This window comes from Pleurodeles waltl, chromosome 11 (assembly GCF_031143425.1).
Source record: "Pleurodeles waltl isolate 20211129_DDA chromosome 11, aPleWal1.hap1.20221129, whole genome shotgun sequence".
Taxonomy (NCBI): domain Eukaryota; kingdom Metazoa; phylum Chordata; class Amphibia; order Caudata; family Salamandridae; genus Pleurodeles; species Pleurodeles waltl.
The window spans coordinates 880,819,877-880,843,893 of record NC_090450.1 but is presented as its reverse complement, the minus strand read 5'-3'; the positions used below and the strand labels follow the sequence as shown (position 1 = coordinate 880,843,893).

At 45.4% G+C, this 24,017-nt stretch overlaps 1 protein-coding gene across 2 annotated transcripts in view; it reads left to right on the top strand.

The window, feature by feature from the left end:
- The first annotated feature begins 870 nt into the window (after positions 1 to 870).
- Positions 871 to 24,017, top strand: part of ACACB (acetyl-CoA carboxylase beta) — a 1,528,264-nt gene continuing 1,505,117 nt past the window's right edge. For both annotated transcript variants that reach the window (XM_069214760.1, XM_069214756.1), the window contains exon 1: positions 871 to 1,025. The gene's annotated coding sequence lies outside the window, so the exon portion shown is untranslated. The remainder of the gene's footprint in view (positions 1,026 to 24,017) is intronic.

The following is a 24,017-nucleotide window of genomic DNA, read 5'->3' as shown; positions in this document are numbered from 1 at the left end:
ATTGGTATCTGTGAATACATGTCCCAAGAGACAGCGTACAGTATGCACGAGCAAAGGAAACGTCACACTCGTGCATAATCATTAAGGAAAATATCGATACCATAATATTTGGATGCTTATGAGCAAAAAGATATTTGACGGAAAATGTGACCCAACCCCACGCATGGGTTGCTAATATATACGGTTGAGCGTTCATATCAGCGATCTGCCAATAATGTAGAAACCGAGGATTAAAATGTCTAGTTCCCATATTACACCCCTTATAGTGTTCAGGCCAGTGAGAAAATGGTAAACTCATCCGCGCGTCGCGCGTACTGAAAACATTAACTCCCTATCGAGGGGGACCAGCTCCACTTTCAGTTAAAATTAACCGTTTGTAGTAAGTCAGTATGTGAGATCGGGAAATGTGTCTTCTATAAGTACTACTGACAGCAAACACACATTCCTTTTCCCTCCGAACAAGTGCAGGGGATTACCCTATCTGTCAAGCAGTCCTACCGGGCTAGTAACTAACGTGGCTGCCATCTTGGAGTGGGATACTTGCATTTGTTTTAGTACACGACCCTTGGCTGCACTTTTTACAACAAATTATATGTAAAATGGTGCATGTAGTGTTCTAATGCGACCCGTTTAAGATAATTTTATAAAAATGAAACCAGTGTTTGAATTAGTAAAATCCTTTTTTTTTTTTTAATTTTATTTTTTATTAAGCAGGAAGAGCATTAGTTACTTTTCGGGTGCGTGAGGTTTGCCGCGACACTCTGTTAGCTGACGATTGTTTTAGAATGCGGCCTTTGATGAATTTGGAACGTTCCTTAATATGGACATCGAAAATAGAACGTGAAGTTCTGCGTCGCCACAGCAACTGGCAGAGGGCTCAAGCTCTCCCCCGATGGTCGGACGCGGCCATGAAGATCTCCGAAGACAGTGGTGGATATGTAGGAGGTACGACCGAAAGGAACGCCCCTAGCGGTAACAGGGCTACGCTGAGGGCGTCGTTATTGGGCCTCCAGCGTCATGGACAGGTAAGGATGAGTAGGAGTGGACCAGGAGGGATCATTTCGGGAAGTATATAACACACAGAAAAGTTAAGAAATGCCTTCCGTTTTGGCTAGAAAAGAAAAACGCGTGGAGGGGAGCTGGCGTGCCCTGTCTGCATTTAGGGACCAAATTTAAGGTTGCATAAGGTAGCTCTGCGAACATCTGCTGTCAGCGTCGCAATGGTACTTTTAGTTGGTCTTTATTGTGTATAATAATGAAACTGGCCTTTTATAGTATAATAATCTCAGTACGTCTACTAATTTAATTCTCGATGGCTCTCCTGATAGCCGTAAAATCCCAAGGGCGACGTTTATAGAATCCACATCATTTGTTTGTTCTATAAGAGCCCCCAGGGATCTTAAAGTGAGGTAAGTCATGGTTTAATTTGGTAGAAGGCACTAGGAAAAAGGCCCGACTTTGAAGACCATTTTACAAGATCTCCACCGGGGTTTCGTTTGCAAATTGAAAGAAATGAAGCACTCCGAAAACGCACCAGCGCTCTGTGCCATTATCTCCGGAACCTTAGAAAAAGATGGGTATATAAACAACAGATTTTTTTTTTTTATAAAGGATGGGTAAAAATAACTATTTTTCAGTCTGCATCATCAATCCAGAAACATGGAAGACTTTGATATTATGTTAGGCTGATCTCAGGATCCTATCTCATTTATTCGAAGGAGTTGACTCAAACTGTGACATCACATTGTGATATCCGAAATGTACCTAAATGCTGGAAAATGACTTTTATATTGTTGAACAGTGAACCTCATGCTCTAATGTCAGGGAAGCATCTGATGTCAGAAACCTACATCCTTGTAGGAAAATGACTTGAGACTGTGATATCCCCTCAACAAATTAAAGTCAGATAGAATTAACATGCCAGGGTACTAACAATATGTTACCAATCCAGATTTAGGCGCAAGACTCATGCTTTTTTAAAGCAGAGATTGCTGTAATTCTGGCTTTTTGTTTTTTATATAGCGCAAACTCCACCCAAAGGTAATGGAGCGCTTTACATGAGCATCAGTTATGTTACACAAGAATGCATTCACTTTTGTTTTCTTTTTTTGGCAGGTGCAGGGAGATTAAGTGATTTACCCAGAATCACAGGCTGTTGAGACAATGCTGAGTCTTGAACCTGGTTCCCCCACTTCAGGGTCAGCAGCTCTGGCCATTATGCCACATACTCTCTCCAGGCCGCTTCCTCTTGTCTAAAAGTTCCTACGCTCAAACGTATTTTAATTGGCAAATTCCACCAAATATGTTTCTTCCTCGTGTGCACAAGTGACCGCTTTCGTGGATTGAAGGTCAAAGCTGGCATCTGGTCGTCTAGTCTGTAGATTCATGCACAGACTCCAGTGTCTTTGGTGCTTTTGAGAAGTAAAATTTACGTACCTCATATTTTTATGTTTTATTAAGCAGGAAAAGAGAGAAGGGTATCTTGGATTTCTTTCAAATCTTTGTCCTTCAGATTGAACATAGTTCAGTAGTGAGAAAGAACCATATGAGATATATTATGAGGTTTGGGCTGAAGCCTGCAAGTAAAGCTAAAGTAAAGTTTTCAAAATACATGCTCCATTCTCAACATTTTCTTTATGTACATTACAGCTAGGCCACCTGATACACATTTTGCAGCCTCGGGGGGGGGGGGGGGTTCTGCCTACATGACCTTCTAGGAACACAAGATGTTCTGTTCCAAAGCATCCTGTAGGCCACTTCAGGGAGAAAGAATAGTGACTTAAAAAGTAAATTTGCAAAACAAATCTAGGATGCAGTGCAGGATACAATACACTTCCTCATATACTTAAGTGAAAACTTTAACCATCAGGATAACCCTATTTCCACTGTAAAGTATTGTGCACCCTATAAATGCAACACAAAACATGGTAGGTTTTTTTTCTTATTCATTGGCAAAGATGCTTTGATTTTTGATTTGATGCTTAATGTGCTTAGAGGGATGTTGCAAGTTCAAGGCTCGTGTATAAATCACCTATGCATCCTTTGAGTTACATGGTCAGCAGGAAAGATTAATCTATTCCTCTCTTAAAGATGTGTGAGTACAGAATAAAAAGTGCACATTGAGGGGATTGTTGCTAGGTTGTGCAATTGTTTCTTTAGAAAGGTTGCCCCCAGCAGGGCATATGTTGTTTTATTTCTGTAATAAACATTCTGTTTTCATTGCTTTAAACAGCTGCTTCAATTATGCTATGTGACTTGCCCTTCATCTCTGCTTCTGGTAGCAGACATTGTGACATCAGAACTTGAGTGTAATAACTTACAATAGTCAAGTTCTGAGGTTGCGACTGGGTGTGTCACAAGTTGCCTATTCTAAAGAATTCAGAGGCTGCTAGGTTTAAAGGGATTACAGAATCTAAAGTATTATATGTGAATAATGAAAGAAAAATTGGCCCTTGAACCAGAATAGCTGAACTATCCATACAGTAACCTTGAACTGTTTGTAGCAAACAATTACAGTGGATCCTTGAGTTTTACAAAGGAAGAAATATAACTAGCTGTCCTCATATAGGTAGGTGGCCAAAAATCAAATGACTTACCTGCGATCCTCTGTTTTGATAGCCATGTTGTCTGAATCCTCTACCCCTTTAAGGGAAGGACTGATATCTGAAATCTTGTAGTCCATAGGAACCTTTGTTATGGTTGTATCCACCTCTTTGGGTATAACAGCTGTCAAAGCAGCTCCCTTCTTTGCTGGCCCTGGCAAATACCCTAGAACCAAAAATCCTTAATGATAACTGAGCCTGTCTCTTGAGGTGAAGGTAGCTATATTTTAACTTAGGTCTTTGATGCAGTCATATCTGAATAACAACCCATAGGCTTGCTGGCTAGCCTGTTTAGCTGCTAAACTTCAAAATGGATCCTAAGTTGTTAAGAGGAGACTCTTACTACATTGGTGAGCCTTGTAAACGTTAACATTTCCCAAGAGACATGTCGCCCTCTGGGCTCAATTTGATTAAGTTACCAGATCCACCTTTCTGCCTTAAATTTTTGCCTCCTCTGCTAAATCTAATTCTAATCAGAACACCAGTCAAATCTAAAAGCTTCCCATTTAGCCAGACCCTATCAACCCCCGTTGTTAGGATTTTTACCAACATTTGGAGAAAAAAAAACCCAATAATATTTGGGTCAGTGGCCATCACACCACCCAACAGTTGCCTCCGCGTCCCATCACAGGAAATGGAATTAAATCACTGATGAGCAACTCAACATGACTCTTGCCAAATCACCCTCTCCCCCACTGACAAGGCCAATGCCGCAGCACGCAACCTCAACTCCTGGATCACCGAATGCACCAACTCCTTGGGCCCCCCTACAATCAACTTCAGTCAAGTGCATCCCAAAATAAAAGCCAGCTGGTTCAGAAAGGAACTCCAAGAATCCAAACGCACCTGCAGGCGCTTAGAGAAGAAATGGAGACAGCTCTTCTTGCAGCCACTGATGTCATCCGCACACTCCTCGACGGCAGCCACACCACGGCACTCATACTCCTCGACCTCTCAGCAGCTTTCGACACGCTCTCCAGCAGCACCTTATGCACCAGACTCAATGACACAGGAATGTGCAGAAACGCCTTGCAATGGATTCACTCCTTCCTCACCAGAAGAACACAGTCAGGCTCCCACCCTTCATACCCAAACCAACAGAAGTCAGCTTCAGAGTCCCGCTGGGATCCTTCCTGAGCCGAACGCTCTTCAACATCTACATGGCCCTGCTTGCAGCCATTGTCAGACACCACAGAATAAACATCGTGCCATACGCTGATGACACACAACTCATCATATCCCTCACTGAAGACCCTGGCAAAGCTAAGAGGAACTTTCACTCCAGAATGAGAGCCGTTGGTCTTGTCTGAGTTGAGCTCAAGGCAGCTCATCCAGGCAGCGAGCTCATCATCTTTGGAGACTCCACTTCAGCCTTGGACAACTCCTGGTGCCCCATATTGCTCAGTGCACTGCCTACTCTGACTGACCATGGTCGCAACCTACAAATCATCTTAGACCCTTCCCTATCAATGACCCAACAGGTACACGCAGTCCCCTCTTCCTGCTGGCACACCCTCTGCCAACTCCTCTAAATCTTTAAATGGATCCAGGTCCACTGCCGGAAGATAATCACTCATGCCCTAGTCACAAGCAAGCTCGACTATGGCAACGCATTTAATGCCTGCAACACAACAAAGAACATCAGGAAACTGCAACTCATCCAAAATGCTACCGCCAGTCTCGTCCTGAACCTCCCGCCGCCAGGAACACCTCTCCCAAAACCCTAGGATCCTCCATTGCCTCCCAGTGGAGAAGTGAATCGACTTCAAACTACTCACCCACATCTACAAGGCCCTTCACAACATTGGCGCGACCTACCTGAACCATCACATCTCATTCCATAACCATGCCCGACCCCTCTGTTCTGCCCAGCAGGCGCTAGCCACTATCACAAGCATCTGGAAAACCACCGCCGGAGGAAGATCTTATGCCAACCTCACAGCTAAGAGCTGGAACAACCTGCCCATGCACCTCAGACAAAGCCCACCACTCACCATCTTCAGGAAGAAACTCAAGACATGACTCTTCGAATGAGGCTCAGACCCACCACCAGCGTCTTGAGACCCTCACGGGGGAGTAGTTGCGCTTTATAAAAACTGATTGCTTGATTGAATGGAATGGGTAGCTGTTATACAGTTTGGTAAAGAGAGAGGGGGACACTCGGCCTGTGGTCTTTTGCAGGTGATTTTTATCCAATGGTTGTCTTAACTTATTAAAACAGTGAGACACATGAAAATAAGGAGACCATTCCATAGAGTTTGGATGGTGAATAGAGGTTGAATCAAATATAGGTTCACCTGCAAAATCTAGTAAGACAAAGTTTTGGAAATCAGTATGTGACTTAGGTGACTCCCCCAAATCATATGAAGAAGATTTATGCCTTTTCTCTGATGGCCCCAACCAGATCATTTTATCATCATCATCATAATAATAATAATCAATCATCCACTACCATAAGAAACATTCTTTACGGGGAGTCATTTTTATTGGCTGTTTGAAAACGAATGCTTCTTTCCATTTTTTGTGGATTACACTGATTTCAAATTGATGTCTTACAGAAGCATCTTTTTCATAGAGGCTTCAGCGTCTTACAGATATTTACCAAGGAGTCAGACATTGCCTGTTGGATAGAGTACCTAATACAAATATTCACATTGTCTCTAAAAAATTAATATATTCAGTGCAATCACTCAATAAAACCAATAATTAAAAAAATCTAAAATAAATATTGTTAAATACAATTCAATATAGAACTCAAGTGTTTGTATTTGAAAATTGTAATGGAGATATGCATATCGAACCTTCCTCCTCAAACCTAACTAAAAGTCGAATTTGCTGAATAAATTCCTCTAACTTAGCCAGAGAGCCGGGTCTCGTGTGTTAGGGCTGACATTAAGTATGTTGTAAGCATGACTGACCTTCCTTAGGAGCTGCATAGTGAGAAGCAGCCACACAACAAGCGGCACAGCCTACAAAAACAGCTGCTGTGAGAAGAGATGCTCATCTGCAGCTGAGAAGAAGGCTGCGAGTAGGAGACAGTGGTGGTTGGAACTGAGCGTTCCAGAAGATGAGCATGCGCAAGTCAGTTGGACTGGACTACTGCAGTCCAAACTCGGAGACCACCAACATGGGGGGCTGCATGGCATGGCATGGCATGGCATGGCATGGTCTGGTCTCCCGTCATGCTGATGAGTTCCTGCTGTATCTGAATCCTTTCCAAAAAATATTCCTGTATGTCCTGCAAAACATGCCATACAGAGTCCCTGAGACATTCTTGCAAGCAGTACTGGAGACGCCCTGGGTATTGCTGTGGGATGGGGTGGGGTCTCTACCAAAAATTGCTATAACTAGCCTAATTCATGGCCAATATGAAGGTATAATTGTAGTACCCAATCTTAAATGGTACTATTGGGAAGCCCAGTTGACAGTGATAAATGATTAGGCTTTCGAAGAGCAGAATGACCCTGTATTTATGGCGAACCAAAGGGCGCTGCCTAAAAGATGGTACCCTAGGGCACTGTACAGTAGAAATGCCAGACTGGGACAACAGATCCATACAGAACCATATGGAGAAACACAACAAAGGCCATAGGATGGGAGGGTCACCCTGGCAATGCCCGTATTGGACTCAGATGTACTCACAGATTTGGAAAACCTTTCTGTCTTTCGACAGTGGGATCTAATAGGAATTTTCTGATGTGGGAGGGTTACGGGCAAAAGGGTATGATGACCTTTGAAGAACAACAAGTGCTGTTTGGACTATCAGACTTCCATAGTTCCAAATACATCCAGGTAAAACACGCCCTGACACAATACACAGCCCACTTAGATGAAATACCTGAAGAGATTCCGTCTGATGAGTTTACTGTATAAACATCCAATCTCGCAGATCTATGCAACAGTAACTAGGAACAGCTACAACCTGTGGATAAGTTGAAAGAAAAGTGGGAATTAGACATGGGGACCTAGGAGGAATCTTGTACATACCCAAGGAAGGTAGCGATTAGAGCAGTTTTCCATCTCAAACAGATTGATACTCCATCGAGCATACTGCACACGGACCAGGCTCTACAGAATGGGTAAGATCCCCATTGACAGATGCCTCTAGGGCTGCAACCACCGAGGGACACTGGTGCATACTTTATGGGAATGCCCAGACCTGAGGCCTTCTGGTTAGCATACGGGGTTGCATGGAACTGGGGATGGGACATCAGCAGAAGTGATGTGTTTAGGTATACGTGAGGAGCAGAAAATACCCAGATATCCCCTCATGTTATGTTTTGTAGTTTGGCATTGATGGTGGCTTAGAGGGGTATTCTGTAGCTATGGGGCAGGAGGACAATACTCCGAATGATCCAATGGGCACATTGTACCAGGCATGCGGACGCCCAAATACATTTGATAAAATATGGGCCCCATTGATCGATCCTCCAGGTCTCGAATCTCCTCCAGAGACTATAGGGAACTGGATTTCATCGTATCAAACAAATGGGAGGGTGGCTTGGGCTACTAAGTTGATGTCATGCCCCGTCAGATGAGATGTGAGGTAGGGTTTGGGAAAGTGGATGGATTCTTGTTATGGAGATATCCTCGAGATGCCAAGGTTTATTTACTATGTTTGTGTATGGTATGCTATTCTGTACTACCAAAACTAATAAAATGTTTTTTTTTTGTTGTTTAAAAAAAAAAAAAAAAAAAAGGATGGGACTGCAGTTCCTGTTGTCAGAATGTGATGGTTTCTTTAAAAAGTTCAGACTTTTGTCTCTCTTCCTAAGCACTATCAGGTCTGGCCCTGGTAGGCAAATGCAGAATACTCGCACCTCGTTGTGCCTCTTTTGTTGGTGTTCTAGCCTGGAGAGGACCATGCTGTGGGAGAATCATACTATTATAAATGCTGAGTCTGGGAAGCAGTCTAAGAAGGCCACGTAAGAAGAACCAACCCAAATTGGGGGAAAGTGTATGCAGACAGAACATATCCCGTCTGCTGTACTTGAATGAGAGAGAGTGAGAGAGCTGTTGGTCCACTTATTGTTCAAGTTCCAAGTGCTTTTCAATGAAGGAGAAGGTGGTCTACAGAGTACTCTGAGGACCATTCATCAGCCTGTGCTGTTGTTTGCCTGACGGCCCTTTTCCCAGAGGTGAGGGGACCTTAACTGGAGCCTGACCCCAAAGAAGAACTGTGTTTTTTTTGCCCTGGAATGCCTGGGGGATCCTGCCTAAGGGAAGAATGAAAGAGCTAGGCAGACTTTTATAGTAGCTAGCCCTGGTGCACTTGCCAGTCGTGGACTACGCTACTGCTTCAAGACACTTGCCAGAATGTGTGTCTAAAGTGTCTGGTGCTGCCAAATCCCTGACCACAAGTAAGCTTGATTGGAACTCACATGCCACCGATACAGCACCTTAAAGCTACTCCACTGTTATTCCTACACTTGTGGCAAAAGTGGACTGACTGCTGTGTTGACAAGGAAGGACCAAGCCACCTACTCATCTAACACATCACAGTTCATGAGGCGGTCCTGACAGAACCTGTGGGCCCATCTGCCACACCAACAAAGTGCCCAGAAGAGGACCGCTGCCTCAGGATAGATGCTGCCACTGGACACTCCAGTGGCCTGCATCTGCGCTGAGATTGGACGCAGCCGCACTACACACTTGCGGCCAGGACGTCTTTCCCCAACCTTGGGAAAGCAAGGACTGAAGGAAGGGACGCCTGTACGAGGCCTACCACAAGCACTGAATATGAATGAGACAAACAGTGAGAGACTGAATTCTGTTAATACCTACTGGACCAAATGGGGAGCGCTGCAACTGTGCTGAAGCCCATGCTGAAGCACTTTTAGATTAAGGGAAGGTAGAAGGGACATCTTCTTTGGGGGAGCATAACCCCCCACACAGTGTTTGAGTATCTGATACTTTTGTGTTGTGTGTAATATTAACTTTTACTATGTACAGAAATAAGCACTGGGTTGGAAAAGTAGTTATTAGGCTTTTGGGTGTCTGTTGAGTATTGTTATTCCACACAGTAACCTCCCTGAGGAGCTTTGCATCACTACCACTGAGAGTCAGGTGCTGAAAGGGTGTTTTTTGGCCCAATTTGCAGAACCATTGTAGGACAGACCCTGGGACATTAAAGGAAAACAACTCCAGCTTCTGCAGCTCTGGCCCAGTAGCTCTTGCGTGCCCCATGGCCCTCTGAAAGGGGTCTGTTCAGGAGTTGTGGAAGAAGCATCCATAGAAACCTGCAATTTTTATGAACGTCAAATATAGAGCAATCAAACCAGTTTTTGGAACCTTTCACTCAGTTGATAGTAGCAATGTCACCCTACCCTACACAGGCATGTAAGGCTTCATCTTCTCACATAGAATAGACAGTGAGGCCAATATCTTAAGAACTATGTTAAGAAACTACTATTCTGTTCTGTCAGTCTTTGTAATCAGTGCCATCTGAAGCTTCAGCAGTGGTGCTCTCCAGCTCAGACATGCATGATTTGTATTGGTATATCTCCTTTCTATCCAGCTATACCTATGTGTATTATAACTATTTGCTCAGTCTGAGACTTTTATTTTTTAAATTAACATCTCCAAGTACATTGAACTCTTAACTGTGATATATATGTCCAGACTGAGTTCCATGCCTGCCACGGTTCTGAGTCATACCACCATCTGCAAGGCCTTATGTCAACAGTGGACCAGAAAAGAATGGAAACCACTCTTTTAATAGACCTCTCAATTGCCTGTGACATAGTCCATCATCCCACCCTACTGCACAGGTTTAAGGTGTTTGGCGTTCAGGTGACTAGATCTGTTCATCCTTCTCAATTACTCATCATCTCCCTCATGTCCTTCAAATTATTACTATTTAACACCCCTGTTGCACCCCCTGATCCTCAGCTCTTACCGCAGCCCACGGCTACAAAACAAGAGTTTAGGTTGACAGCACAGATGACCCTGAGGCTTGAGAAACAGTTAACTTAGATCACTGGACTTTTCATCTTTGCTAGTTAGCAGTCAGAAATTGAATGAATGCCAGCTACCCCAGATCTCAAAACAAAAATCCTCATGTTTCGACTGATCCTTCTTCCATCTAGGTACTATCCTCAGTCCTGACACTTAACAGGATCCTGAGATGCATCCTCTCCTCTTTTCTCCTCGGTGAGATTAATTCAGCAGGCATAAAATTCCTTGTCTTAGTGCTCTTCGGGACAGACTATGTCTACAGCATCTACCTTCAGACCCTCACCTGTGCCCATCATAAGCTTCCTGCAGCTGCAGAACACAGTGGTGAGGTTGCATCTCCTCCTTTGGCCGAATACCCAGACACGATGTATCAGCCTTGCTAGCGTTGTGCTTCCCCCCCATTAACTATCAATAATAACTTTATTTCGGCTATACGCCATAAAAGTATGCGATAGAACACCATATCATAGTTATACAGTGGATCAATTGTAAAATAAGATAAACGAGAGGCACCACATTATGCATTAAGAAAACCCTGAATAAATTATAAAATCACATACTTATTAAAACAGCTCAGGCAAAACATTGATCTTAAAATTACAGAATATTAAATATTGAGATAGAAAATATAATGGGCGGTTAAACTCCAATCGATTATCAACTACTACATTAAATAGTTCAAGCCTAAAATCTACTTGTTAAAATTTTAGAGTTATAACAATTCTCTAGTTCTTATAGCCCATGCACTTTGCAGGTATCTCGCAACTGAGAAAACTATCTTGTCAGTTGTCAAAAGGCGTAATGATGTATTACATTCCCTTATGACCTGCATAACGGAACAATCCACTTCTTCCTAGGGGCCAGATATCTCGGGCAAAAAAACATAAAGTGTGCGAGTGACTCTGGTATCTCTTGACAATGATGACCGGAAGTCAAGTTACGATCCTCCACTCTCCACCTCGCAGTAAATGTCTTGTGCGGAAAGATCCCTAATCTGAACTTAATGAAGAGAGTTTTGGTGTAGGGAGGATTTACATTGTCCATGTAGGCCTCAAATTAAGGGCTACATTTATGGTCCAAAAACTGTATGGTCCGACTGCCTTGATTTTTAGACCAGATTTGCACCAGAATATTCTCCCAATAACACCTGTTTATGCGCTCTTTTACTTCCTTAGTCAAGTTATGAGGATCTATCCACACCTCCTCCATTTTAAGAGTTTTACACATGTCTCTATAATATATCTGAGCCAAGGTATTTTTGATGCACTGTCACCCACAAGAAACTCGTCTATTGCTATTTGGAAGGTGGACAAGTGCTCAGAGGTCCAGAGACGAACCCAGTACATGAGTGGTCTTAGAGCAATTTCGTTGTGAATCTCATTTAAAGCTAGGTCAAATCTGAGGGGTATGAGGGGGGTACTCCTCGGCAGCCGCAAAAAATTGCATAGAAAGTGGTTTTCTACCGTCGTCAAACACCTTGAGTTAGTGTGCCCCCAAAGCTCGGCACCATAAATTGAAGCTGCCACTGCCGCAGCTTTGTAGACGGTGATGGCGTGTGAAATCTCCCCTTCCAAAATGTTAGCAATTTCCCTCCCTATCGCTGTTGACCTCTGTCTGAGGACTGACAGACTCTTCCCAATCTGTGCCGACCACTGTTGATCATCTCTTAACCTAAGCCCCAAATAGTCAAATTGACTAACTCTCTCTACCGGATGGCCTGCTATGGTCATTGTTCCCCTGAACGATTTGTGGGTATTAAAAGCCATGAACTTGGATTTAGTTGTATTTATTTCAAGTCCTCTGCTGGAGCAAAAATTGTAAAATGCATCCAGTTGATTTTGTAGACCCATTGGCGTTCTCGAAATTAATAAAGTATCATCGGCGAACATTAAAATGGGGACAGAGGCTCCAGCTAACGTTGGAGCGTCATGGTTACAATGTAACAGCTGGTCCACCACACCGTTGATGAAGAGATTAAACAATGTTGGGGCCAGAACACACCCCTGTCTGACACCCCTATTGACAGGTATAGCTTCTGTTAGATCACCACCATGAGACCAACGTACTTGGGCGAAAGTCCCCTCGTGTAAGTACCTAATCAGTCTTAGTAACTCCATCTAGTTGGTAGCTCTCCCGAGCATTCCACAATAAATCTCGTGGTACCATGTCCAAGGCAGCTTTTAGATCAATAAAAGCCACGTACAGGTGGCTCTTGTCAAGTAACAGGTATTTCCAGCAGAGAAGATTGAACCTGAACGCCTGATCTATTGTACTCATTCCTTTCCTAAATCCTGCCTGGAGGTCGGAAAGGATATGAGAATCCTCTATCCATGCCTGTAATCTATTCAGTACCTGTTTGCAGAATATTTTTTGGCTGACATCAATTAGGCTTATTGGCCTATAATTTGTAGGGTCTTCCCTTGGCCCTTTCTTGAAGATGGGGACTATAATTGCTCCTTGCCACGTGGAGGGTAGTTCTCCACCCCTCAGTATCTCATTGCTGAGTGCATTTAAATATAGGGACCAAGTTGTCGGTTGGGAGAGATATAGGTCACCTGGGATACCATCTAACCCAGGGGCCTTCCCTTTACGTACTGACTGGAGAGCCAAGGTTGTTTCTTTTAGAGAGAAGAGACCCAGGCCAAATTTAGGTAGTGTGACTGTCCTACAGTTGGTATGTTGGCAATAGGTGGTCCATTGGGTTTTAATAAAGGGGCAGTAATACAGTTAGTTTGAGACTCTCTGTATACATTTTTTTAAATGTAACACCCAAATTTCTGGCTGGATTACAGGATAGTTCTCCGCAGTTTGGGAGCTGCCTTTGCCTGACACTAGTTTCCAAAACAGTTTAAGATCCTTCTCATGGAGTGCATCCACCAGCCCATTCCAATATTTAGTTTCCCACTCTTTTTTTGCATTTTTTAATGTTGCTTTGTATGCAGCCCTGGATACTCTTATCTCTCTACAATTCCCTGCCTTCAGTGCTCCCAATAGTTGTATTTTGGCCTGACGACAGGAGTTAGAAAACCACCTCAATGTTCTAGCCCCAATCTCTGCCCGCCTCCTTACTACCTGAAAGTGTGGTTTTAGCCAATAGGTCAAGATGCTATGCAAGTTAATCAAATCCACCAATGCAAAATCAGTGTGTTTCAAGGGTAAGAGCGTTGACATAACTATTTTATAAATTAATAATTGGAAATTTACATCATCTTCCACCAATTCCCATTTCACATTTTTATAATTATTCGTCATGGCTAGAGCATTGCCTTTGACCCACTTTGTCAAAGTTTTGCAGCTGAATAGAGTAGTGAAAAAGGAGGTACTGAGAGCTCGATGATCGCTATCGTTGCGAGGAAGAACAACCATATAGAGGAGAGATTTCCAGAGGGTGTCATCTACTAAGACATAGTCTAAGCGACTTGAGTATGGACCCCTCCTATATGTGGGCAACGCCGGGGTATCTGATTTTGTGTTCCCATTTACTATTCTTAGCCCCTTTGCTTTTATTAGGTCTTCTAGTAGATCTAGTGCACCCCCTGCTTTCTTAGTTGTGGCCCGAACCGGCCCCGATCTGTCCCATGGATCTGCAAATTTAGTTCTTTTTTGCTGGTTGTCGTCTCTGCAGTTCAGTTGTGTAAGGAAATGGCTCCCTGTTGCAATTACCCCCCACTTTTTGCATGATACTGATGCTGAATTGACTGAGAAGTGAGCTGGGACCCTGCTAACCAGGCTCCAGCACCAGTGTTCTTTCACCTAAAATGTACTCTTGTTTCCACAATTGGCACACCCCCGGCACACAGATAAGTCCCTTGTAAAAGGTACCAGTGGTACCAAAGGCCCTGTGAACAGGGAAGGTCCCTAAGGGCTGCAGCATGTGTTGTGCCCCTCTAAGGGACCCCTCACCTAACACATGCCCACTGCCATTGCAGATTGTGTGTGTTGGTGGGGAGAAAAAGGCAAAGTCGACATGGCATCCCCCTCAGGGTGCCATGCACACAAAATACTGCCTGTGGCATAGGTAAGTCACCCCTCTAGCAGGCATTACAGCCCTAAGGCAGGGTGTACTATACCACAGGTGAGGGCATAGCTGCATGAGCAATATGCCCCTACAGTGTCTAAGTCTACTCCTAGACATTGTAAGTACAGTGTGACCATATTAAGTATATGGTCTGGGAGTTTGTCAAAAACGAACTCCACAGCTCCATAATGGCAACACTGAATACTGGGAAGTTTGGTATCAAACTTCTCAGAATAATAAACCCACACTAATGCCAGTGTTGGATTTATTAAAAAATGCACACAGAGGGCATCTTAGAGATGCCCCCTGTATTTTACCCAATTGTTCAGTGCAGGACTGACTGGTCTGTGCCAGCCTGCTGCTGAGAGACGAGTTTCTGACCCCATGGGGTGAGAGCCTTTGTGCTCTCTGAGGACAGAAACAAAGCCTGCTCTGGGTGGAGGTGCTTCACACCTCCCCCCTGCAGGAACTGTAACACCTAGCAGTGAGCCTCAAAGGCTCAGGCTTCGTGTTACAATGCCCCAGGGCACTCCAGCTAGTGGAGATGCCCGCCCCCTGGACACAGCCCCCACTTCTGGCGGCAAGTCCAGGAGAGATAATGAGAAAAACAAGGAGGAGTCACCCACCAGTCAGGACAGCCCCTAAGGTGTCCTGAGCTGAGATGATCCCTGCCTTTAGAAATCCTCCATCTTGATTTTAGAGGATTCCCCCAATAGGAATAGGTATGTGCCCCCCTTCCCTCAGGGAGGAGGTACAAAGAGGGTGTAGCCACCCTCAAGGACAGTAGCCATTGGCTACTGCCCTCCCAGACCTAAACACACCCCTAAATTCAGTATTCAGGGGCTCCCCAGAACCTAGGAAAACAGATTCCTACAACCTAAGACGAAGAAGGACTGCTGAGCTGAAAAACCTGCAGAGAAGACGGTGACACCAATTGTTTTGGCCCCAGCTCTACCGGCCTGTCTCCCCACTTCAAAAGAACTGCTACAGCGACGCGTTCCACAGGGTCCAGCGACCTCTGAAGCCTCAGAGGACTACCCTGCATCTAAAAGGACCAAGAACTCCCAAGGACAGCGGCTCTGCTCCAAGAAAGAAGCATCTTTGCAACAAAGAAGCAACTTTGAAAGAACATGCGTTTCCCGCCGGAAAATAGTGAGACTTTGTACTCTGCACCCGACGCCCCCGGCTCGACTTGTGGAGAACAAACACTACAGGGAGGACTCCCCGGCGACTGCGAGCCCGTGAGTAGCTAGAGTTGACCCCCCCCCTGAGCCCCCACAGCGACGCCTGCAGAGGGAATCCAGAGGCTCCCCCTGACCGCGACTGCCTGCTTCAAAGACCCGACGCCTGGTAAAGACACTGCACCCGCAGCCCCCAGGACTTGAAGGATCCGACCTCCAGTGCAGGAGCGACCCCCAGGTGGCCCTCTCCCTTGTCCAGGTGGTGGCTACCCCAAGGAGCCCCCCCCCCTTGCCTGCCTGCTTCGCTGAAGAGACCCCTGGGTCTCCCATTGAACTCCATTGCGAACCCGACGCCTGTTTGCACACTGCACCCGGCCGCCCCCGTGCCGCTGAGGGTGTACTTTTTGTGCTGACTTGTGTCCTCCTCCCCCCCCCCAACGGTGGGCTACCTTGGACCCAACTTTGAACCCTGTAGGTGGTTTACTTACCTGCAAAACTAACAAACACTTACCTCCCCCAGGAACTGTTGAAAATTGCACTGTGTCCAGTTTTGAAATAGCTTATTGCCATTTGTGTGAAAACTGTATATGCTATTTTGCTAATTCAAAGTTCCTAAGTGAAATACCTTTCATTTAAAGTATTGTTTGTAAATCTTGAACCTGTGGTTCTTAAAATAAACTAAGAAAATATATTTTTCTATATAAAAACCTATTGGCCTGGAATTGTCTCCGAGTGTGTGTTCCTCATTTATTGCCTGTGTGTGTACAACAAATGCTTAACACTACCCTCTGATAAACCTACTGCTCGACCACACTACCACAAAATAGAGCATTAGAATTATCTATTTTTGCCACCATCTTACCTCTAAGGGGAACCCTTGGACTTTGTGCATGCTATTTCTTACTTTGAAAAAGTACATACAGAGCCAACTTCCTACAAGTTGCATATTCAGATCTCCTGCAACAATTAAACCCTGTCCCCCCGGTAAACAGTTAGAGGTCTGCTAGCATACTTATCAAAGCAGTCTGAGACCTTTGGGTGCCAGGTCTAACGTATATGTTTGCAATTACTATACGGATGGGCCCCCTTGCCCCTTGGGCTGCTAAGTTCGACCTCAACAGCTAATATATCCCTCGTGGGGGTTGCTAGCTCCTTCACCTTTGGGAACAAATCATGTTTTAGCCAGATTATCAAGCCCCCTGATGCACTGCCAGATGGTGATGGAAGTGCTGTCTTCTGAAAGGTCCAATAGCCTACTCTATTAATCGCAGAAGAAGCCCATGTCGGCTGCAATAGGATAATGTGATGTTGATCTATGAGGCTACACCAATCAGGGTTAGCTATTTTCTTAAGTAAGCCTGCCACATTCCAGGATAAAAACCTAATCAATAAATCGGGTCCATCCCCCATGTCTTGCGGCTTCTCTCTATTTTCACTTAGGTAAGCCGTTACTCCACAATCCATCTCCTCTGCTTGGTCACTACAATGTACTCTTGGCTCTGCCCCCAGGATACATAATATCTTGTTGTTTGGTATAGAGGGGTCCAGAGCCATTTTACTAAGTATGCCATCTCTCCCAACCTTCACTATGGGGGCTTCATGTCAACCTATGTTTGAGGTTGGGCTGCTCCTGTAATCCCTTCTTAGAGTGCGTGTGCTCAAGGGCGTTCGGGTGCTATATCTCTCATTAAAAAACAGATTAGCCAATGATTGAGGGATTTTTTGGGCAAGCAACACTTGGGATGAAGTCCCAGGTCTCAATTTTTGGTCAAGTGGCAAAAGACCCTTTACTAGGGTCTGGCTGCTCAGTTTCAGGCCTATAAGGTCTGTTGCTGAGCACTCTCTTGAATGTCTCTGGACAGTGACTATGTCATCCCTTATGATAGACCTACACTTCTTGACACCCCCTTATCTAATGGATTACTTTGTTCTTTAGGGAATCCCCTTGCTCTTTTTGACCATAGCTTAGCTTGGAGACATTTGTCATATATATACCATACTGGCTGTGCTTTGTCTGGCTTAGTGGGGCACTTCGCAGAGGGCCTGTAAAGCTTTTATCTAAAGATTTGTTTCTGTGCACCTCATCGTTCGTTCTTTTATTCTGATTTGTGTCATATTTGTTTGAGCCAGCCGCAACAGGAAGTATATTTTTTCCCCAGTGGTGGTTCTGTGTTGCCACTTCATCCCTCTTTCCCCTATATATTCCTGTCGTAGATGTTTCAACTTGTTGGATTTGCCTACATGCGGAGCTAGGCTCAGGTTTGAATGAGGATTTCCTTATGTCCCCGATTGTGGTGGATATACTGTCTAGCTTCCTGTGCATCATATGACTAAAGGATGTAAGGTACTCCCTAAGGCTCCACATTTCAGCTCTTATTTGTACTAGTTGTGTCTTAACAGAATGTTCCCTCTGAGCAGCTGTGAGTGTTAATGGCTCCACTGTTACTCTTGACACACTCCTCTCTGAATCAGAGGGCGCCAAGCGGGCAAGAGGTGTAAAACGGTTGTCGCAGTTAATAAGGGGGAAAACGCCACCCTGCTGGCTAGGCGGGCTCAGTTTAGAGCTCTCTATTGAGTTGGTTAAAGCTTCTAGTATAACAGGTTCTGAATTGGATCCTTGTATTGTAGGTAACGGGAGTTCTCTGTCCGCTGGGGCAAAAAAGGATTTTATATCATTAGTGACGGCAGTAATCCCTTTCTTAGGGGGTTTAGAAGGCTTGGTAGCTAACAAACTTTTTACTTCCTCTATTAGGTCATCGATTTGGGTCAATGTACAGTTTTCAGCGGCATGTCGGGGAATTTTCTTTGCCCCTCCCAGCCCAGTGGGGTTACCGCTGGCTTTCCTTTTCCCCATCCCAGTAAGTTGTTAAAGTTCCTCAGGTTGGATGGGGGCAGAGAACAAACTTTTTTGGGGGGGTGAATCCCACCCCTGACCCCCGCAGGCAGAGTCCGACCTTTCAAGTAATCGGAAATAGAATTTGTAGGGAGTTAGTCCCACCTCAAAAAATTGTAGACGAAAGCCAGCGTTTTATAATGTAAGCACAGCAGCAGATTTTTAAAAGTTTAAACCTGCCCCAATAATAATGACTAAATGCTGCTATTACAGGTTACTTTGCATGGGCTAGAGGTTAGGCTCAGTCATGGGGCAGCAGACAATGGAGAAAGAAACACCAAGAGAGTACCTTACGGCGGCCACGTGCCTATATGCCACTCAATCCGAAAGCCTTTGGAGAGATGTCGGGGGGGGGGGCCTGCCCTGCCTCTTCCTGGCAAGGACGGGCCCGCCCTTGGCCCGGGCTTTGCCCAGGCGGGAGCGCTGCCAGGAATTTAAAGGGCTCCTGCCCTTTGCTGTAGTGCCTGCCGCCTCCTCCTCGGCCCCCTGGTGCTTGAAAATGCGTGTCCTGCGAGGCGTGAGCGTTGCCAGGAATTTAAAGGGCTCCTGCCCTTTGCTGTGATGCCTGCCGCCTCCTCGCCCCCTGGTGCTTGAAAATGCGCGTCCCGTGAGGCGGGAGCGCTGCCAGGAATTTAAAGGGCTCCTGCCCTTTGCTGTAATGCCTGCCGCCGCTTCCTCCTCGGCCCCCTGGTACTTGAAAATGCGCGTCCCGCGAACCGGGAGCGCTGCCTGGAATTTAAAGGGCTCCTGCCCTTTGCTGTAATGCCTGCCGCCTCCTCCTCGGCCCCCTGGTACTTGAAAATGCGCGTCCCGCGAGGTGGGAGCGCTGTCAGGAATTTAAAGGGCTCCTGCCCTTTGCTGTGATGCCTGCCGCCGCCTCCTCTTCGGCCCCCTGGTGCTTGAAAATGCGCGTCCCCTCCCATTAACTAGACTAAGGTCCTCATTATGATCTCCGAGATCTGTGCTGACAGTCGACAGAAGACCGCCAGCGTGAAGAACCCCCTGCCGGGCACATAATGATCTTCCTGCTGGGCCGGCGGGGAACGAGGCCTGAACGTTGACGCCAGCTCCAAATGGAGCCAGCGCCAATGTAGTTGTGAGGCGGGTGCAGCAGCAACTGTTGCGCATTTCACTGCCCGTAATTTGGGCAGTGAAATGCGCAACAGGGCAGTGCATTGGGAGGGGGGACCTGAGTCACTCATTCCCCCAGCCTTTCTGCCAGGGAAAGGCTGAAGGAATGCAACTCATTATCCGGAGCAGAGCTGCCCTGGCAGATCTGAAGTGCCTCCACTGCCAGGCTGCCTGGTGGCGGCGGCGGCGTTTTCACTGTGGCGTTTCAGCCACGTTCAGAACATGGTGGTCTGGACCGCCATGCTGTTGGCAGTAATGACCGCCACCGCCGGTGTAGCGGTCCAGACCGCCATGTTCTAAATGAGGGCCTAAATCTCATTCAAGTTAGTTTATCATACATTGGGTAATCAGTGGCATCACCCTGTAACAAAAGCTTCAAATATACCAACAAATCAAGAAAAGGCAGCAGCATTTCTAAATGACATTACATGTACTAAAAATGTTCCATAGGTGATGCCACTTTCTCAATACAGAATGCCTGGGTTTGGGAGACTCTGAGTCCAGATTGGGAAACTCTCATGCCACCCTATATTCTAGAGAGCAATAAAACATGGCCTTCTCTCACTGGTAAAAAACCTACGGTTTGTCACTGACCATTGACCTGTGGAGTCACGCAGTACCACCAGAGCACACATTGTAGTGCATACAACCCCCTTCTCTTGCATATATCACTTCTTTCTTCCCACAGTAGATACCTGAATCGTGTTTGGGTTCTAGAGTCTTTCCTGAGGACTATCAGACCACAGACCTGTAACATTGGAACCCTAAACTCTGCTTACTGATAAGAACAATTGAGATCTCAGAAGTGTTCCTGGAATGCAGTTAGAGAAAACCACAAGTCCTAACAGCGTCCCAGCTAATAAAGTTCTGTAAGAGATTTACCTCCCTTGTAAATCCACATCTATTATCCCTATTTAATAAAGCCACTCAGAAGGGTATATTGCCTGACTATCTTTGCGAGGCGAGTACATCTGAAACAAGTGCTCAGAAACCAGTGCTCCCCTCCCTCGATCAGGTGATATCCCTTATCAATGTAAAGACCAAAATATTTGCTAAAAACAAGCTGATAAAGGTCTTTACGTTTCTGGTATACTGGGACCAAAATTGCTTTATGCCGGGTGAGGGCACCTGACACAGTCTCTGGTATCTACCATCAGCACTAATCAGGAGCCAAGGACTTTTAAGGGCTACATGTGCGCACTCTTATTGACTTCGAAAAGGCCTTCAATTCTATAAGCAGTGATTTTCTGCCTCTGGCCCTCGCAGAGATGACATCTGGGCTCTAAATCATAGGCTGAGGTAAAATCCTGGACCCAGCAATATGGATTAGGTTGAGAACAAATGGTGTGCCATATAAAATAGAGCTGGGCCCAAGACTAAGATGCTTGCTCTCCCCTTTCTTGTTAGCCCGTGCAATAGAGACCATAGCCAAATGAATCAGGAAGGAAATGCTCCTGAAGGGCATCCTCTGGAATGGACCAACTGAGGACCACATATTGCTCTAGGATGATGATGTCCTTTTATTCATACAAGATCTTCCCCAACTAGTGAACAGATATTGAAAAATCTCTAGTGTGACAGTGAACTGGGACAAACAGTCCTGGTTGCTGTTGGTGCCTTGGCTGGAAAGGCATTTGGAAAACAAAGTTCCCTGTGAGAATTGGTAGATTCAGATATTTGGGTATCCACATAGCATTGTTCCCCAATGAGTGCTGGGATCAAAATATTGCCCCCATGATGGATACCCTGCGCGAGGATTTTTTTTTAGATGTTCTGCTGTTCCCCTTTCAGTTCTGGGCAGGACCACAATTTACAAAATGATAGCCCTGCCCAAAATACTCTGTACTCTAAAACTACTCATATATTATCCCAGCTAGGTTTTTCAGCAAGCTCAGGTTTACTACATGACACTACCTGTGGACAGGCAAGCAGCCTTTGAGTAAATTACCTAATCAGTCTACCCCCATACATACGAAACATTCATAAGTCAGCATCCACCCAGTGTCACAGAGGAACCAAATCGAGAGACTAATGAAGGATCGGTTAATCCCAGGGCTCTCAACATTTGGGGGTAAGAACTACCCCAAAGTCCTGGTTCAAATAAGAGATAACTTGGTTTCACAATTTAAGGCAAAGTTTAGATTTGTTAGTGAGATCATAGTCCAGTTTCCCTTGTCCCAAGAGAACCCAAACTTTATTTAGCCAGAAATCACAGGTTTGGCTTCCTTCATAGAGGGAGGATAGTGCTTAGTAGCCAATAGGAGATGAAAGATCTTCTTACCATCAAGTGAAGTAGGTAGAAGCCCTCTGATGGTATGCAGAGTAGGGCCAGCTCAGGATAGGAAGTTTCTCAATCTCTTGACCTTGGATCTGGGAGATGGCAAGGAAGATTTTGTCCCAAAAGTCCCCCAAGAGAAGCAAGACCACATAATATGTAGGCGGATTTTCTTTTCCCCAAATCTCTCGGCCTTGACCATGACAGGCAAAATTATTAGTGCAAAGGAAGATCTTGTGCATTGCTTGGAGTTGAGTTTGATATTAAGGTCTTTCTCACATTGCCTTTGAAAAGATGCTTTGCATATTGTCGCTGGGAAGTTAAGAATGCTATAGATTTGAGAGGCTAGGTGTTTAGTCGATGTGAGATTCCTGGTGGCGCCGGCTTTGTTATTGTATTGCATGACCCAATGCCTTATTCAAAAGTAGTGGAATATAGGGATAGTATGTTCTTGTTAGATGGTGCTCTGAAGTTTTTTGAGGACATCAATGTAGATGCCTCAAAGGCAAAAATAGTCCCTAGTCCTGTAGGTCTAGGAGTTACGCGTGGACGTGCCTGTTGTGCACTCTGTGTTATCCACAATGGGCAAAAGTGGAAAGGGAAAAGAGGTGAGGGCTGTTTCTCATGCGGTGGAGTCTCACGCAGCAAGCATGGCCCAGATAACAGGGAAGACATAACAGTGAACCTCTCATACTTTTGGGAACTAATGGCACTTCTCTGATAGTTCTGGCTGCCAGAGTTTAGTCAACATAACACCACTGCTTGTCTGTATCTCCATTTACCCCTGCAATCATGTGCTGTAGCTGTGAAGCTGGAAAGTAAATTACGAGGTTCAGAACACCCAGTCGACCTTCGTTTGGGTGCATCAGGTATGTCTTTGTGGCAAGTCTTGATCAACTGTCTGCCCATAAATAATTCATGCAGATCGCATGTATGCATCCGATATTGTCTATCCCAATAGGGAAGGACATGGATTGAAATAAGTACAGCTGCAAGGTAATAAGGTCACCTGTAGAGATGCACCCTACCCAGGAGACAGAGTGGTTCTTTCATGCTGCTAGTGAAGATTTAGCCTCATGCATAAGGAAGTGAAGGTTGGGTGTCAGCTGGATGCCTTAATACCTGATGGATTTGATGGAGCAGTGGAATGGTGTAGCAGTGTCCAGTGAGTCTACCAGAGTGTTACCTCCAACAAGTACCAAGTCCTCATATTAATCTAGAGGCCTGCCACTCCTTGAACATCCTCCAGGAAGGGAATGAGTGCCTGAAGTATTTGTCTTGGCTTAGTGAGGGTAAGGAGGAGGTAATCACGAGAGCAGACACCTTGAAGGTGGTTCTGCATAATGAGATACCATGTATTTGCAGGTGGTGTAACGGGGGCAAAGATCCTGCCAATGAATCTGGCACCGGGCCAATTCTGCAAGACATCAATATCCTCAATCTACCTTATCAAACGCTTTTTCTCCGTTGAGGGTCTGGATGACCGCTGCTTTTCCCTTCTTTCTGGCTATATTGATCAGATGCAGGACACATGTTTGGTTTTAGCACTGGTAGCTCGATTGAGAGCAAAGCCACCCTGATTAGAGTGGATTAAATCGGGAAGCACCCTGTCCAATGTATTGGTCAGTATCTTGGCAAGAAGCTTAAGTTCCAAATTAAGGAAAGAAATTGCCTGATACGAAGGGCAAAGCATCAAGCCCAGGCCTGTTTTAGGTATTGCTGCATGGTGGGACAGGAAAGCACCCCGCATGCTGATGGACGTGCACCCCTGCCCTGAGTGCCCCTACTGAAATGATGTCTGGATCCCTAGGGCTGATTTTTGTTGTCATGGCCGAGCACAGATACTGCACGTGCACTGGGATATCCGCCTTTCTCACAAATTGCAGTCTTTTTGGACTGGAGGAGGCACTCAAAACGCTACCCTCTTCATGGTGAAAAGCTACGCCAGGAAATAGGCAGC